Source organism: Microcaecilia unicolor, chromosome 7 (genome assembly GCF_901765095.1).
Source record: "Microcaecilia unicolor chromosome 7, aMicUni1.1, whole genome shotgun sequence".
Taxonomy (NCBI): Eukaryota; Metazoa; Chordata; class Amphibia; order Gymnophiona; family Siphonopidae; genus Microcaecilia; species Microcaecilia unicolor.
This window is the reverse complement of record NC_044037.1, coordinates 159,298,197-159,316,475: the sequence shown is the minus strand read 5'-3', so window position 1 is coordinate 159,316,475 and position 18,279 is coordinate 159,298,197. Positions and strand designations below refer to the sequence as shown.

Genomic DNA, 18,279 nt, shown 5'->3' with positions numbered 1-18,279 from the left:
GAGGGATGCTGCAACCTCATAAATAATAGTATATCAGTGAAGGTAAAGCAAGTGAAAAACATATGTCATTTAGAAAGCAGATGAAGGCATAACTTTTCTCTACGACACATGGTTGACAGGTTTGATTAAGTTCTGACTCCTGTTTGTTAGATTTATAATGCTTCTGTATTTGGGATAGTTGGTGTGAACCTTCTAGTAATCACCATTAGATGTCAGTGGTAGGACAAAGACATTTAAATAACTGTTTTAGAACTCTGAAAATAAACACATAATAGCTAACCCAGAGTTCAGGATTCCCTCTTATTATTCACTAATAAACTACAAGCACCACAAGGAATTAATTAAAAACAAAAAGGGGTTGAATTATGAAGACAAAATATGAAACAAAATTTAACAGAAGAAAAGTTCCTAATATAAATTAATAGAATGATGACATATATGGATGTCAGATGACCTAACATACACTCCCTGCTATAAAGGTAGCTGCCTAAAACCCAAAGTAACCACAGTCTTTTAGAATAAACAGAAGCATGAAAGATATATGACCTTGGTCTAATGAAATTGTGTTGTCTCTGTATATGGCTGACTCAGCTGGCAGTTTGGTGAGATCAGAATTAATGCTCAGGGTACAAGTGATGAACTGTGCCTCTGGAGAATGCATCTTTATACACTATCTTATCAGAAATGCCCTTCAAATCACGATAGCATCTTGATATGTGATTAGGCCATGCCAGATTGCTAGAGAGATGGTAACTACAAGAATGTCTTTGACATCACTTGGATATTCCCCGATTTCTGAGGATCCAAGCAGTACTGCCCAAGGGTACTGTATGCCTCTGACTTGTCTCTCTAGATCACAGTTTCAGGGTCATGGCCATAAGTCTTTCTTAACTGCAAGACAGGCATGTCCCAGGCACATCTCTCAATCACAGTGCAAGTATGGCATCACCAAGCCTGCATTACAGATGATACAAGCTAAAAGTCTGCACTGTATATCCGGGGGGGGGGGGGGGGGGGTCTTCCTCCTCATAGAGGAAACAGGTTATTTAGTGTGTACAGTTCTTATTTCATTTTTCCTTCATAGATCAAATTATGTCCTTTTTGTTTGTTTTATTTTAACCAGGAATGTTTCTGATTTATCTTACTTAAGGGGTCCTTTTACTAAGCTGCAGTAAGTGCTAGGAGTGGGCTTACTGCAGCTTAAAATGGCTTACAGTGGGGCACAGTCAGGCATCCTGTAATAATTTTCTTATCTGTACACACAAACTGAACGCTAAAAAATATTTATTTTATCGCAGAGGGGGCATGGCTGGGGGTGGAGAGTGGGTGTTTCTGCGCTGATCAGTTAGTGTAGCTCCATTACTGTGCACTAACTGATTAGTGCGTGAGCCCTTACTGCCTACAGTGGTTAAGAAAGGATATTGAAATTGTAGTTTAGTTTGTATTTTTGTGTATGATTTTTCATTTTGGCTTGTTTAACTTATAGATGTACTTCACATTGAATTGTCTCAATGTATTCAATTTATAAGGGGAAATAAAATAAAAACAAAAACCCAGGAGGGTAAGGCAGAAAGAGAACTTGCAGGCCACACACCATAGTATTGGCATCACTCGACTGTGGTCCTCCTTTCTGTTACACACTCATGAGACTATCAAATCCTTTCTTACAAAGTATTCTTCCTCACATTGCCTTCTGGATGCTTGTCCAAGTTATTTATTAAAAACTGCACCAGCAGGATTCATTGACCTTCTTCAAGCTCATATCTCATTTATGCTGACTCAAGGGGCTTTTCCTTAGCGTAAAGGTTCCATAATACTTTCCCCAATCCCTAAAAGTACCTCGGCTTCATTGGGAGACGTTACTAATTGCAGGCCTGTCACTTCTATTCCATTGTTGACTAAGGTAATGGAGGGAATAGTTGGTACTCTGCTTATGAATCTCCTTTCCTCTTTCTCTCTCTTGCATAAATCCCAGTCAGGCTTTAGGCCTTGTTATAGTACTGAGACTTTAGATACCAGGATGCTGACTTTAGATACCAGGGTGCTACGTGGTGGAATTCACTACCGATGGCAATCAAGGCCAGCCTGATTACTTGGTATTTCGCAAAAGACTGAAAGCTCTCTTTGAGAGGTTTCTATCCATTTGATGGAGTATCTTAGTGCAACTGGCCATCAATGGTCGATATTTGATATTTTGTTTATGGCTTTGTAAACCTTTTCTGTTGTTTATTTTGTTAGCTACATTGAACTCAAGTATGTTCGGGATAATGTAGGGTATAAATGTCAAAATAACCACTTTTGTGGGTCACTGACCAATATGATACCAGAGCTTCTGAACTAAAAGTTTTTTAACAAAGAGGAAGAACCATGCAGAGTTATTGCTTCCAAGTTCAAACAACTAGCAAAGATAAAAGGGAAATAGTGTTCACTGTAGTTCGAGTACACTTGTCTGCAAACCTAATCACCACACCTCTTAGTCAGATTTGAAAGTCCTTCTGGTAAGCCCACAAGTCTTTGCTGTCTTGCTGATATAAGCAGAGGGGCTAGAGGCCGCCTTTCCCTTATCTTTTCATGACTTCAACAGACTACCAGAGCGCATACATTACAACTGATTTCAGTCTCAAATGATAACCTAATAAGTGAAGCAGCTGTCAGTCCACCTCATTCTGGATCAGGTAGCAGATTAATTCTTCCAGTCCTGGGTCAGAATGCCATCTGCATATTAACTGAGGGCAAACAAGTAATGAAATTAATGTTTTCTTTTTATCCATGCCAGTACTATCTTCTCAAAGCCTAACCATACACTTAACGTAACAGCTATGTTTTACCGGAGGAAAAGCCTCAACAGACTCCGTATTTTTGGCTATACAGCTCAATAGTTTTAAGGAGTTCTTTCTGTCATCATAGGCAAAAACCTCCCGGTTATAAAGACAATCTTTAAATAGCTTTAGGTGAAAGCACCACTTATCTTATCAGTCATTTCATTCTCCTGTCGCCACTCCGTCAATTCCACTGCTGACACTGGCCCAGGTTTCGGACTCACAATCTCTGTTGTCCTTCTTCAGGGTCCGTGGAAATTCAAATTTGTGGCTGGTGACTCTAAATTCAAACAATACCACAATTAATAGCTTATTCTCCAACTCAACGGTATGTCAAGCGTCTTCTCAGTCCCTCACTTCACTACTAGCCATTCAATCTCCCGGAAACCCACTAAGGTTCTGTTTTACATTTAACCTAAATCCTGGAGTGAAGAGTTTATTGCTGTCCGAGTGAAGTCAGTTTGCTCAGAGACTATTAAAGAAATAATGAAGAGTGTGGCTTAAAGCCCTATGGCCTCCCGGGATCAAGCCTGGCCCCGGCCTGCGCCTAGCTCTGTAAAATCAGAACTAATGTTTGTGGCCCTGGTTTTGGGTACCCGACCCGAATTGCTGGCTGGTGCCCAGAACTTGTATTGAGGCCAGAGTTACATCTGTATTTATAGTTTCTGTCACTGAGGTAAGTCATTATTTATTTTTCAATTTTTTTTCTTGGGGGATGTTGAGCTTCCCTGGTTTTAAGAAAAGTGTGTCTCAGTATACTTATTTGCCGTCGGCAACAGCAGGCAGTCTCCTTGCACTTAGCCCTTTTTCTTCTGCGTTTATTTTATGCTCTTTCTTCTCTTTCAGTGTGTTGTACGGGATGGCAGTTTCTCTTTTGTCTCTGCCAGTTTTTTGTTTTCAAATGGGCTAGTTTCTCTATTTCACATCGGCAGCAGCCGCCTCACAATATTGACAGTTTTCTAGTCGGCTGAGTGGTTGAGCACTGTTCTAGTGGGTTGTGAACATAGTGCTTCGTCTATTATTTGGTACTGGCTCTGTTTCTAGGCTTCAGCCTACCGTTTAAAAAAAAAAGTTCTTAGCATTCAGATTTCTGTTCTCAGTCAGACTATACTGCTTATGGTGTTCACAGTTCAATGCGGGACTCACCTGAAGAGTTCCCACGTTTTTCCCCATTATTTTGGTATTGCTGGTTCAAGCCTCTTTGGCCCAGGTTTACCCTGCCTGCTTCTTCAGCAGCAGTGCTTAACTTCGTCTGCACATTTCATATTTTAATATACCCTGAAATAGTCAGCCCTTTTGTGTTCTTTCTCAACACTTTATTCTCTTGCAGTTGGTTTTCTACTGACATCTTTTTTTGGACTTCTGGCTGAGCTCCTGGGCAGAGGTTTAAAGGATGTGAGTTTGTCTTACTGTATTTTCCTAATCTACAGTTCATAGGTTGTGCTGTGCGTACTTATAATTCTCCGAGGACAAGCAGGCTGCTTGTTCTCACGACTGGGTGACGTCCGCGGCCGCCCCCACCAACCGGAAAAGGCTTCGCGGGACGGTCGGCACACAGGGCACGCCCACTGCGCATGCGTGGCCGTCTTCCCGCCCGTGCGCGACCGCTCCCGCCAGTTCCTTTTTTTCCGCGTCTGGAGAGAGTTGTGCTTTGCCGCTCTCTCTGTTTCAGCCGCCGGATTTTCGATCGCGTTTACGCGGATCGTTGCTTTTTCTCTTCGTTTTGTTACCGGTTTCTTTTTCAAAAAAAAAAAAAAAAAAAAAAAACCTGAGCGTGTGGAGCACGCGCTCCCTTTTTTCCCTCGTTTCCAGCGGGGACGCCGCGTTGCGGCCTAGTGGCCGCACGGTCGTTTTCTTTTTTCGAGGTGTGATTTCAGCCACCATTGACGACTTTGACTTCGCCGACGCGATTTTTCCGTCGATGTCCTCGAAGGTCCCGAGTGGATTTAAAAAGTGTGGTCGCTGCGGCCGGCCGATCTCGCAGACCGACACCCACGCTTGGTGCCTCGGGCCGGAGCACAATATCAAGTCGTGTTCCCTGTGTCTCGGTCTCCGGAAACGGACTCAGGTTGCGAGGCAAGTTCTGCGGACCGTCTTTTTGGAACTTGCGCCGGCCCCTCGACGTCGACCTCGACGGCATCGGTATCGACGCCCGGTCCTTCGGTACCGGTATCGATGCCCGAGACATCGGCACCGATGGCATCGACCCCAGGAGAACAGGTCCCGTCGGCCTGCCGGTCCGCCGGCGAGGGTAGAGGTGAGCGGCCGCGTGGGCAGTCGGCCCCGGTCACTCCCTCAGCCCATGGCCCACGGGACCGAACCCTGTCTGACCCGGCTCCTCGGGACCGAGGGGGATCGTCCTCCTCCTCCTCCATACCTCCCGGCGCCGGTGACGCGCATCGAAAGAAAAACAAGAAGCGTCGTCACCGGTCGCCCTCGGTGCATCCGGACATCGGAGAGGAGGCGACGCCGAAGCGTCATCGTCGAGAGGAGAGGTCCCCGTCGGTTGTGGAGGTACCGACGCGTCAGGGTTCCGGCACCTCGGTGCCGTCTCCTGGCCCCCATCAGCTTCTGGCACCGACACCCTTACCGGCCCCACCGCCTTTCCCGGCAGCGGGCCTGGACGAGTGCCTCAGAGCCATCCTTCCGGGGATCTTGGAAGGGCTGATGCGCCAGGCTGTGCCCTCGGCGCCGATGTCTGTGGCGCCGGCGAGCTCTAGCCCGGCGCCGGGGCCGTCAACACCGCCGCCGCTTGCGGCGCCAGTCTCGACCGCCACGCAGGTGGAGTCCCCGTCGACGTCGATGGAGGGAGCTCCGTCCCCGCCGGCGCGGGAATCCACCGCTCGACGACACCGAGACCTCGGTGCCTCGACGTCGAGCCGGGCCCGGTTCAGGACTCAGCTCCACGAGCTTATGTCCGATACCGAGGATGAGGCCTCGTGGGGGGAAGAAGAGGACCCTAGATATTTCTCCTCAGAGGAGTCTACGGGCCTTCCCTCGGACCCCACGCCTTCACCGGAGAGGAAGCTCTCGCCTCCTGAGAGTCTCTCCTTTGCCTCCTTTGTGCGGGATATGTCTATTAGCATTCCCTTTCCCGTGGTCTCTGTGGAAGAGCCGAGGGCCGAGATGCTCGAGGTCCTCGACTATCCATCACCACCTAGAGAGTCCTCCATGGTACCGCTGCACAATGTCCTCAAGGAGACACTGCTTCGGAACTGGGTGCGACCGTTAACTAACCCCACCATTCCCAAGAAAGCAGAGTCCCAGTACAGGATCCACTCTGACCCAGAGTTAATGCGGCCCCAATTGCCCCATGACTCGGCGGTCGTGGATTCTGCTCTCAAGAGGGCACGGAGTTCGAGGGATACCGCCTCGGCGCCCCCGGGGCGGGAGTCTCGCACTCTGGACTCGTTTGGGAGGAAGGCCTACCAATCCTCCATGCTCGTGACCCGCATCCAGTCATACCTGCTCTATATGAGCATCCACATGCGGACTAATGTGCAACAACTGGCGAACCTGGTCGATAAGCTCCCGCCGGAGCAGTCCAGGCCTTATCAGGAGGTGGTCAGGCAGCTGAAGGCGTGCAGAAAGTTCCTGTCCAGGGGTATCTATGACACCTGTGACGTGGCATCTCGTGCTGCGGCCCAAGGTATAGTGATGCGCAGGCTCTCATGGCTGCGTGCCTCTGATCTGGACAACCGCACCCAGCAGAGACTGGCCGACGTCCCTTGCCGGGGGGATAACATTTTTGGTGAGAAGGTCGAGCAGATGGTGGACCAACTGCATCAGCGGGAAACCGCTCTCGACAAGCTCTCCCACCGGGCGCCTTCAGCATCCACCTCAGCAGGTGGACGTTTTTCCCGGGCCCGGCAGGCTGCACCCTATTCTTTTGCAAAGCGTAGGTACAACCAGCCGGCCCGAAGGCCTCGTCAGGCACAGGGACAGCCCCAGCGCGCTCGTTCCCGTCAACAGCGTGCGCCTAAGCAGCCCCCTGCGCCTCCACAGCAAAAGCCAGGGACGGGCTTTTGACTGGATCCACGGGAACATAGCCGCCCTCAAAGTGTCCGTACCGGACGATCTGCCGGTCGGGGGGAGGTTAAAATTTTTTCACCAAAGGTGGCCTCTCATAACCTCCGACCAGTGGGTTCTCCAAATAGTGCGGTGCGGATACGCCCTGAATTTGGCCTCCCTGCCTCCAAATTGTCCTCCGGGAGCTCAATCCTTCAGCTCCCATCACAAGCAGGTACTTGCAGAGGAACTCTCCGCCCTTCTCAGCGCCAATGCGGTCGAGCCCGTACCACCCGGGCAGGAAGGGCAGGGATTCTATTCCAGGTACTTCCTTGTGGAAAAGAAAACAGGGGGGATGCGTCCCATCCTAGACCTGAGAGGCCTGAACAAATTCCTGGTCAAAGAAAAGTTCAGGATGCTTTCCTTGGGCACCCTTCTGCCAATGATTCAGAAAAACGATTGGCTATGTTCCCTGGATTTAAAGGATGCATATACTCACATCCCGATACTGCCAGCTCACAGACAGTATCTCAGATTCCGCCTGGGCGCACGGCACTTTCAGTATTGTGTGCTGCCCTTTGGGCTCGCCTCCGCCCCACGAGTGTTTACAAAGTGCCTCGTGGTGGTGGCGGCGTACCTACGCAGGCTGGGAGTGCACATGTTCCCATATCTCGACGATTGGCTGGTCAAGAACACCTCGGAGGCAGGAGCCCTCCGGTCCATGCAGTGCACTATTCAACTCCTGGAGCTGCTGGGGTTTGTGATAAATTACCCAAAGTCCCATCTCCAGCCAACCCAGTCTCTGGAATTCATAGGAGCTCTGCTGAATATCCAGACGGCTCAGGCCTTCCTTCCCGAAGCGAGGGCCAACAACCTCCTGTCCCTCGCTTCGCAGACCAGAGCGTCTCAGCAGGTCTCAGCTCGGCAGATGTTGAGACTTCTGGGTCATATGGCCTCCACAGTTCATGTGACTCCCATGGCTCGTCTTCACATGAGATCTGCTCAATGGACCCTAGCTTCCCAGTGGTTCCAAGCCACCGGGAATCTAGAAGATGTCATCCGCCTCTCCACCAGTTGCCGCACTTCACTGCTCTGGTGGACCATCCGGACCAATTTGACCCTGGGACGTCCATTCCAAATTCCGCAGCCCACGAAGGTGCTGACGACGGATGCATCTCGCCTGGGTTGGGGAGCTCATGTCGATGGGCTTCACACCCAGGGTCTGTGGTCCCTCCAGGAAAAGGATCTGCAGATCAACCTCCTGGAGCTCCGAGCGATCTGGAACGCACTGAAGGCTTTCAGAGATCGGCTGTCCTGCTAAATTATCCAAATTCGGACAGACAATCAGGTTGCAATGTATTACGTCAACAAGCAGGGGGGCACCGGATCTCGCCCCCTGTGTCAGGAAGCCGTCGGGCTGTGGCGCTGGGTGTGCCAGTTTGGCATGCTCCTCCAAGCCACATACCTGGCAGGCGTAAACAACAGTCTGGCCGACAGACTGAGCAGAGTCATGCAACCGCACGAGTGGTCGCTCCATTCCAGAGTGGTACGCAAGATCTTCCGAGAGTGGGGCACCCCCTCGGTGGACCTTTTCGCCTCTCAGACCAACCACAAGCTGCCTCTGTTCTGTTCCAGACTTCAGACACACGGCAGGCTAGCGTCGGACGCCTTTCTCCTCCATTGGGGGACCGGCCTCCTGTATGCTTATCCTCCCATACCTTTGGTGAGGAAGACCTTACTGAAGCTCAAGCACGACCGTGGCACCATGATTCTGATAGCGCCCTTTTGGCCCCGTCAGATCTGGTTCCCTCTTCTTCTGGAGTTGTCCTCAGAAGAACCGTGGAGATTGGAGTGTTTTCCGACTCTCATTTCGCAGAACGACGGAGCGTTACTGCACCCCAACCTTCAGTCTCTGGCTCTCACGGCCTGGATGTTGAGGGCGTAGACTTCGCTGCGTTGGGTCTGTCGGAGGGTGTCTCCCGGGTCCTGCTTGCCTCCAGGAAGGATTCCACTAAAAAGAGTTACTTTTTCAAGTGGAGGAGGTTTGTCGTTTGGTGTGAGAGCAAGGCCCTAGAACCTCGTTCTTGCCCTGCACAGAACCTGCTTGAATACCTTCTACACTTATCAGAGTCTGGCCTCAAGACCAACTCAGTAAGGAATCACCTTAGTGCGATTAGTGCTTACCATTATCGTGTGGAAGGTAAAGCCATCTCTGGAGAGCCTTTAGTCGTTCGATTCATGAGAGGCTTGCTTTTGTCAAAGCCCCCTATCAAGCCTCCTACAGTGTCATGGGATCTCAACGTCGTCCTCACCCAGCTGATGAAACCTCCTTTTGAGCCACTGAATACCTGCCATCTGAAGTACTTGACCTGGAAGGTCATTTTCTTGGTGGCAGTTACTTCAGCTCGTAGGGTCAGTGAGCTTCAAGCCCTAGTAGCTCATGCTCCATATACCAAATTTCATCACAACAGAGTAGTGCTCCGCACCCACCCAAAGTTCCTGCCGAAGGTGGTGTCTGAGTTCCATCTTAACCAGTCAATTGTCTTGCCAACATTCTTCCCCAGGCCGCATACCCGCCCTGCTGAACGTCAGTTGCACACATTGGACTGCAAGAGAGCATTGGCCTTCTACTTGGAGCGGACACAGCCCCACAGACAGTCCGCCCAATTGTTTGTTTCTTTCGACCCTAACAGGCTAGGGGTCGCTGTCGGGAAACGCACCATCTCCAATTGGCTAGCAGATTGCATTTCCTTCACTTACGCCCAGGCTGGGCTGGCTCTTGAGGGTCATGTCACGGCTCATAGTGTTAGAGCCATGGCAGCGTCAGTGGCCCACCTGAAGTCAGCCACTATTGAAGAAATTTGCAAAGCTGCGACGTGGTCATCTGTCCACACATTCACATCTCATTACTGCCTCCAGCAGGATACCCGACGCAACAGTCGGTTCGGGCAGTCGGTGCTGCAGAATCTGTTTGGGGTGTAAATCCAACTCCACCCTCCAGGACCCAAATTTATTCTGGTCAGGCTGCACTCTCAGTTAGTTGTTCTTCGTAGGTCAATTTCTGTTATACCCTCGCCGTTGCGAGGTTCAATTGACCTGGGTTCTTGTTTTGAGTGAGCCTGAGAGCTAGGGATACCCCAGTCGTGAGAACAAGCAGCCTGCTTGTCCTCGGAGAAAGTGAATGATACATACCTGTAGCAGGTGTTCTCCGAGGACAGCAGGCTGATTGTTCTCACCTACCCTCCCTCCTCCCCTTTGGAGTTGTGTTTCATATTTTATTGCTTGTCATTCAACTGGCGGGAGCGGTCGCGCACGGGCGGGAAGACGGCCGCGCATGCGCGGTGGGCGTGCCCTGCATGCCGACCGTCCCGCGAAGCCTTTTCCGGTTGGTGGGGGCTGCCGCGGACGTCACCCAGTCGTGAGAACAATCAGCCTGCTGTCCTCGGAGAACACCTGCTACAGGTATGTATCATTCACTCTTAGTTATCAGGGGTTCCGCTCTGGTACCAGCTGCATGCCTGGCGGTGTATGTCTCATATGACATACAACTCCTTAATCCTCTTCAAAATATATTGGCTATGTTTTCACTTTAAGTTGCTTACTTTATGCTCAATTTATAACAGCTGTTCAAAAAATGAGGTATCCTCTCTAGCTCGTATTAAGTATGTCTCATATGGCCATGAACTATGCAGTTCTGCTGTACTGTTCTAGCTTTCTTTTATGCGTAATGGCAGCTTCCTTATAAGCTGCTTAGCGTTGGTTGTCTTATAAGGTGCATGCTGGTACCTTCCTTTTATTCGGTACAGGGGTAGCCTCCTTGGGAGCTATATAATGGCACCTATCTCCTAGGTTGCATAATAGCAGCTTCCTTATAGACAACATAAGGGCAGCTATCTTAATGTGGAGGCATACTTATATACTGTCCTGGCACAATATCTGTGTAGGCTTCTTAGTAGCTGGAGCATTATAGGCTGCATAGTGCTAGCATGCTGGTATGTTGCCTGGCAGCAGCATTATTGTATGTTGTTTGGTGGCAACATCCTTCTGTGCTGCATGGTAGCAGCATCCTTAGGTGCTGCATAATGACAGCCTCTTTCTGTGCTGAATGGTGGCATATATTCTGCATAGCGCCAGCATCCTTATTGGCTACATGGGATAGCATCCTTAGAGGCTACATATTGGAATCGTCTTCTATGCTATGTGGTGGCAACATTCTGATAGTTTGCATGGTAGCTGTTTCATAATATGCCAAGTGGTGGACATATCTGTACATGTTACATTGTGAGGGCATTCGTTTATGCTGCACGGTGACAGCGTGCTTTTATGCTGCATAGTGTTGTCATTATTTTTGATTGCATGTTGACAGCATCCCTTATATGTGGTATGGTGACACCATCCTGGTATGTTGTATAGTGACACCATTCTTTTCGGTTGCACAAGGGCAACATCCTTCTTTGTTAGGAGCAACAGCGACCTTCTTTTTATCGGTGTGAATTTCACACCCTGAACTGCTGCACAGTGGCAGACATCTATACTGTATGGTCATGGTAGGCTAAGCAGTGGCAGTAGCCTTATATGCTCCCTAGTGTCAGCAGCCTTATTTACCTTGCTACACAGTGCCAATTCCTGCTTGTCCTGCTTTAGGAAAGCAGCTATGTGTGCCCTTCAGTGTCAGCCTTCAATTCTCCTGAACTATGTCAATTCCCCTGTAGACTTTACAATTTTCCACTCGGGTTCTGTGCAGTGTTCACCTTTACATGGATGGCACAATAGCAGCAGCCTCAGAGGTCATGCATTGACAACCCATGGGAGGTATATTGACAGCACTTTGCTGTGCTTGTAGGGGACATCCTGTTGGGTTGTACAGGAACATCTTATCTTTTGTTGCATAAGTCTGGCTCCTTTTTTTATCCCCTGTGTTCAGTATTGTTTCCACCTCCAGTTCTACACAGTACTATTCATGCGCACTGCAAGTCTTCTAGTCTATTTTGATGCTTCTATACCACCTTTCACAGAGTCTTCAAGGCAGTTTACAGCAAAGATAATATTTCGCTCAGATATCATCAATCGTTTACTTTTCTAAGCTTAAACAATATAATTCTTACTGCGTAAACAAATATGTTTTCAAAGCTTTCTGAACTAGAGAATAGCTAGGTATAATCCTTATAGAAATTGGAATATTATTCCAGATTTTTGGTCCCTGAAAGAAGAAAGATTGTTCCCAAATAGACTTCTGTTTTATTTCCTTTCTAAAGGGAATGTCAAGTGTTAAGTTTTTGGAACTTCTTAGATTTCCTCTCAGACCTGGAGATGGTAATAATTGTCCCACCATGTCCGAGTTCATTCTATAAACACTTTTTGACAAGCAGTTTTAAATTGTATACATGTCTCTAATCTTAACCAATGTAATTGTCTTGAAAGAGGATTAACTTCGCTATGCTTTCCTAACCCAAAGAGCGACCGAGCAGCAACGACGCAGTTGCTGTTTGTTGACAGTACAATACAGTGAGTTACAATAGTCGAGCAAAGGAATCAAAATTGCCTGTGCAATAGTAAGAAATCCTGTTGAACTTAAAGATGATTTAATAACATGAAGTTTATGCAGATGGAAGAAAAACTTTCTAACTAAAGCACTTATGTGATGTTTATTCATTTGACCTGAATCTAAAACTATTCCAAGCACTTCAGATGTTGAATCGATCTTTAAAGATGTTTCTGAAGAAAGAGATATTTCAGTAGCAACTTTTTGATGATCTCCAAACTACACTAATTTGGTCTTTTGAGTATTAAGTTTAAGAAAATTTGCAATACTTATTCCTCTGTCAGTGTTATATATTGTTTTAACAAAAGAAAGGTGCTTTCTAGGGTTTTCTGTACAGGACATTAGAGCCAAAATATCATCTGCATATGACAAAGAAAAAATATTCAAGGATTGGTAATACCCTCCAGGATGACTCGTATAGATATTAAAAAGCTGTGGTGATAATTGTGATCTCTGAGGGAACCCCGTCCCCACAGCCTAGTTTCCAGCTAGTGGAAGTCAGTCCACTCTTTAGAACTCTATATTGCCTTGTACTCAAAAATAATGAAAACCATTTAAGTACTGTTCCATCCATGCCCATCTCATTTAGTCTAAAGAGTAACAACAACCGATCAATGGCGTCAAATTGCATGAGTATAACTTCCTCCCCTTTCGCTAAATATCTCTTATTCTCAATTGTGAAAACTAAAAGCATTGTTTCTGTACTGTGCTTAGAACAAAATCCGTGTTGTGAAAAGTGTAAATAACAAGATTGTTCCAGAAATGTGGAGAATTGAATATTAACTATAAATTCCAAAAGTTTTGCTATCCAAGGAATGCTAGCAACAGGTCTAAAATTTTCTACTAGAGTGAGGTCTCCATCTAGATTCTTTGGTATGGGAGTCAGTATTATCGAGGTCATTTCAACAGGTTAAATTCCCTCCAACAGGATATTATTAATAAACATAGTAAGCCAAAGCAATATAGGTGATAAATAAAAAGCTGGACAAACATCAAGAGGGCAGTTCTTTTTTTTTTTAAAGAAGTCTTTATTAAATACCAAAAAGGTAGAGGTTAATTTAAACAGCCAAGATAATTTAATAGATCAATCAAAGACATCAATGGTCGCTAAAAGTGAAAGGACACAAAAGAAAGGACAGTAAAAGGCTCACTTCCACCCTCGGTAATAATTATACAAAAGTAAAACTTCAAAACTTTGTACAGATTTTAAGATAAAATCCCCAAACCCTCAATCTACCCAGTCCCAACCCGCCCTCAAATGTGACCAGGAATAAGGACCCCTGCTAGAAACTAAGAAAAGGTTTCCAAACAGCTTCCCACTTATGAAGCAAACCATGCCAAACAGCTAACAAACATTCCATGTTATAAATGTACCAGAGCTTGTTAAGCCATTTTACCAGTGAAGGCATAGGTTGGTGCTTCCAGTGTGCAGCCAGAGTGACTCAAGCAGCACACATAATATGGTGTACAAAAAAAGCTTGAGGCTGGGAGCATGGTTTCGTAGTCTAGATTTGGTGGATACTTGGATGGCTGTACGCCCACAGGAGAAAGATTTCACCCATATATCAAAGGCCCATCATACGATGTCACATATCAATTCATATATTTGTATCTAGAGACCTTTTTTCCCAAAGTCATAAATTCGAAGTTTGGTTCATTGGCAGTCTCTCTGATCATGTTCCTATCTGGACATACATAGAGGCAGGTGGATGGGCAGGGAGGGAGGTTGACATAGGAGATTTCCCATTTCCCTGTATAGAGACACAGAATTTCATAAGTAACTAGTGAAAGTGGCAAGAATTTGTTCATTATAACGGGGAGCATTCCTCACATAAGCACCGCCATACTGGGAAAGACCAAGGGTCCATCAAGCCCAGCATCCTGTCTCCGACAGCAGCCAATCCAGGCTTCAAAAACCTGGCAACCCCCTCCCCCCCCCCCCCCAAAAAAAAATTAATAATGTTCAATGGACTTTTCCCTCAGGAATCTGTCCAAACCCCCTTTAAATTCTGTAAGGCCAGCTGATATCACTACATTCTCCGGCAACGAGTTCGAGTCTAACTACACGTTGAGTAAAGAAAAACTTTCTCCTATTTGTTTTAAATCTACCATATTCTAGCTTCATCTTGTGTCCCCTGGTTTTGTTGTTTAAAAGTGTAATAAAAACAACAAAGAGAGTCCAAAATCTCCCGCAAAAAAAAACAAGAAAACAACAAAACAAGCGGAAGATATCCAGAAGGACCAGACTGAAGCCACAGATGTTGGAAACCAGAATAATTTATTACGACCCAACACAGTCCGTGTTTCGGCCGAAAAGGCCTTCTTCAGGGGTCTTCAGACTGGCTTATACAGGAATTCCTCCAAAGGTTCTCACAAAAGTGAGATGATCTGTGCTGCAGCCAACTCAGCCCCCTTCCCACCTTGTGATAAACAATCGCTTCACATCTGTCCGCTCTACTCCGCTCATTATCTTGTAGACTTCTATCTTATCACCCCTCAGCCGCCTTTTCTCCAAGCTGAAGAGCCCTAACCTTCTCAGCCTTTCCTCATAGGGAAATCGTTCCATTCTCTTTATCATTTTTGTTGCCCTTCTTTGCACCTTCTCTAATTCCTTTATATCTTTTTTGAGATGAGGCGACCAGAATTGGACACAATACTCGAGATGCGGTCGCACCATGGAGCGATACAACAGCATTATAACATCCTCATGTTTGTTTTCCATCCCTTTCCTAATATTACTCAACGTTCTGTGCGCTTTCTTAGCCGCTGCAGCACACTGGGCAGATGTTTTTAACGTCTTATCAACGATTACTCCCAGATCCCTTTCTAGGTCCGTAACTCCTAATGCGGAACCTTGCATGGCATAGCTGTAATTCGGGTTCCTCTTACCCACATACATCACTTTGCACTTGTCAACATTGAACTTCATCTGCCACTTGCACGCCTTATCCCCCAGTCTCGCGAGGTCCTCCTGTAATCTTTCATACTCCTCCTGCGACTTGACGACCCTGAATAATTTTGTGTCATCTGCGAATTTAATTACCTCACTAGTTACTCCCATCTCTAGGTCATTTATAAATATGTTAAAAAGCAGCGGTCCCAACACATACCCCTGTGGGACCCCACTAACTACCCTTCTCCATTGAGAATACTGACCATTCAACCCTACTCTTTGCTTCCTATCTTTCAACCACCTCTTAATCAATAGTAATACCCTACCTCCGATCCCATGACTCTCCAGTTTCCTCAGGAGTCTTTCATGAGGCACTTTGTTAAACGCCTTTTGAAAATCCAGATACACAATATCCACCGGCTCCCCATTGTCCACATGTTTGTTCACCCCCTCAAAAAAATGCAGTAGATTGGTGAGGCAAGACTTTCCTTCACTAAATCCATGCTGACTTAGTCTCATCAGCCCACATTTTGTATGTGCTCTGTAATTTTATTCTTGATAATAGCCTGTACCATTTTGCCCGGTACCGAAGTCAGACTCACCGGTCTATAATTTCCTGGATCTCCTATGGAACCTTTTTAAAAAATCGGCATAACATTGGCTACCCTCCAGTCTTCCGGTACCACACTCGATTTTAGGGATAGATTGCATATTACTAACAGGAGCTCTACAAGTTCATTTTTCAGTTCTATTAATACTCTGGGATGAATACCATCAGGTCCTGGTGATTTACTACTCTTCAGTGTCAGGTTCTCAGGTTCAGAGCCCACGGGGCCGGGCTCTGGAGCAAACATGAGCCCTTGGGCTGCTGACGAGGAGCGACAGCAGCAGGCAAAACCCACCAACCAACGCTGGGCAAGCACACCGGCACCGGCAGGGACTGCAGGCACCGCCCAGCGAGCCGGAACACACGGACTGGAATCCCACAGACTGGAGGACACAGGATTGGAACACTGGACTGGAATCCCCCGGACTGGAGGACACGGGACTGGAACACACCGAACTGGAGCACCCTGGACTGGAACACTGGACTGGAATCCCCTTGACTGGAGGACACAGGACTGGAATCCCCCGGACTGGAGGACACGGGACTGGAACACACAGAACTGGAGCACCCTGGACTGGAGCGTACAGCTTCACCTGCACTTAGCCACTGCCCCCCAAGGGTTGAGCCCCTGGGTTCGAGTGGCCGGCAGGACTTACTGGATGACACAGGGACCAGGTCTAGAACAAGCTGGAAACAGCAGTACTCCTAAATCCTAAACTGACATAAGTGCTCCCAAGCCCTAACCAACAGAAGAACTCCAAACAGAAGCCAACAAAAGTGTTCCTAACAATAAACCAACAAAAGGACTTCCTAAGCCCTATACTAACAGAAGTGCTACCACTAGGAACACCACTAGGAAAAGCAGGGGAGCCACAGGGAAAGAGCAGGAAACCTAAACACATAAACTAGCACAGGTGCTCCTAAGCACCAAACTACCAGCAGAGCTCCTAGCACTAAAAGGGAAGACAGGGGAGCCAAAAGGGGAAAAACAGGGAAGCTAAACACAGACGACAGCAGTGCTTCCAAAGCACTAAACACAACAGAGCTTCCAAAGCCCCAAACACAGATGTGCTTCTAAAGCACCAAACACAGAAGTGCTACTAAAGCACCAATCACAGAAGTGCTTCCAAAGCACCAAAAGGGAAAGCAGGGGAGCCACAAGGGAAAAGCAGGGAAGCTAACACAGATCAAAAGTGCACACTGCACTACCACTAACCTGGACCTAAAGCAAACGACTAAGCAAACGTTGCAAAAGGCCCTGAAGGGAAGAACACCACTTCCTTATCAAGGCCCTGCCTGATGATGTCACCACTACCAGACACAGGCAAGCAGCATACTGAAACAGAGCTAGAGTTAACTCAGGCTAACCCCCACAGCTGCAGTATAGCAGAGCAATTAGAGCCACGCTGGAAGCAACCAGCACACAGAGGCAGCTAGCTCAGGTAACACACACAGCTGCAGTATAGTAAAGCAATTAGACTCATGCTGGGAGCAGCCAGCCCACAGACACAGAGCCAGCTCTAGCAACACAGAAAGAAGAAACAGAAGCCAGCACAGAAGCTGACCACCAGAATGAGGTAAGTCTGGGAGAGGTCACGGCCACAATCGTAACATTCAGTTTGCAGAACTGGCCCATTACATCCTCCAAGTTTACAGAGAATTCTTTTAGTTTCTCCGACTCGCCTGCTTCAAATATGCTTTCCGGCACCGGTGTCCCTCCCAAATCCTCCTTGATGAAGACCGAAGCAAAGAATTCATTTAATTTCTCCGCTAAGGCTCGGTCATCCCTGATCGCCCCTTTAACACCATTTTCGTCCAGCGGCCCAACTGATTCTTTAGCCGCCTTCCTGCCTTTAATGTATCTAAAAAACTTTTTACTATGTATTTTCACTTCTAACGCTAACTTTTTTTCAAAGTTCTTTTTTGCCCTCCTTATCTCCGCTTTGCATTTGGCTTGGCATTCCTTCTGTTTTATCTTGTTACTTTCAGTCGGTTCTCCACTTTCTGAATGATTCTATTTTGTTCTGGGAGACTGCCAAATCTGTAATAAGGGGTGATGATATTGTGTACATGAGCAGGAAGAAGAAGCAACTAGCTGCTAGGATACTTGATTTGGTGCAGAAAGTGAAACAGCTTAAGTTTGTATGCCCCAGCGTTACAAAAGAAACATGGCTTTAATACAGCCCAAGCAGCTCTTAACAATATGATACATGAAAAAAACCAGGAATGTTTATTTTATTATAAATATAAGCTTTATCGATTTGGTAATAAGCTTGGAAAGTTTCTTGCAAATCTTACTAAGGGCCCTGTTTACTAAGGTGTGCTAGCGTTTTTAGTGTGTGCTAATAATTAGTGAGCGCTAACCGTGCAGACGCCCATAGGAATATTATGGGCATTCTAAAGACACTAA

At 47.1% G+C, this 18,279-nt stretch overlaps 1 protein-coding gene across 2 annotated transcripts in view; it reads left to right on the top strand.

Annotated features, from left to right (window-relative positions):
- FASTKD2 (FAST kinase domains 2) overlaps window positions 1-18,279 on the top strand; it is a 211,549-nt gene that overhangs the window by 91,790 nt on the left and 101,480 nt on the right. The window lies entirely within an intron of this gene.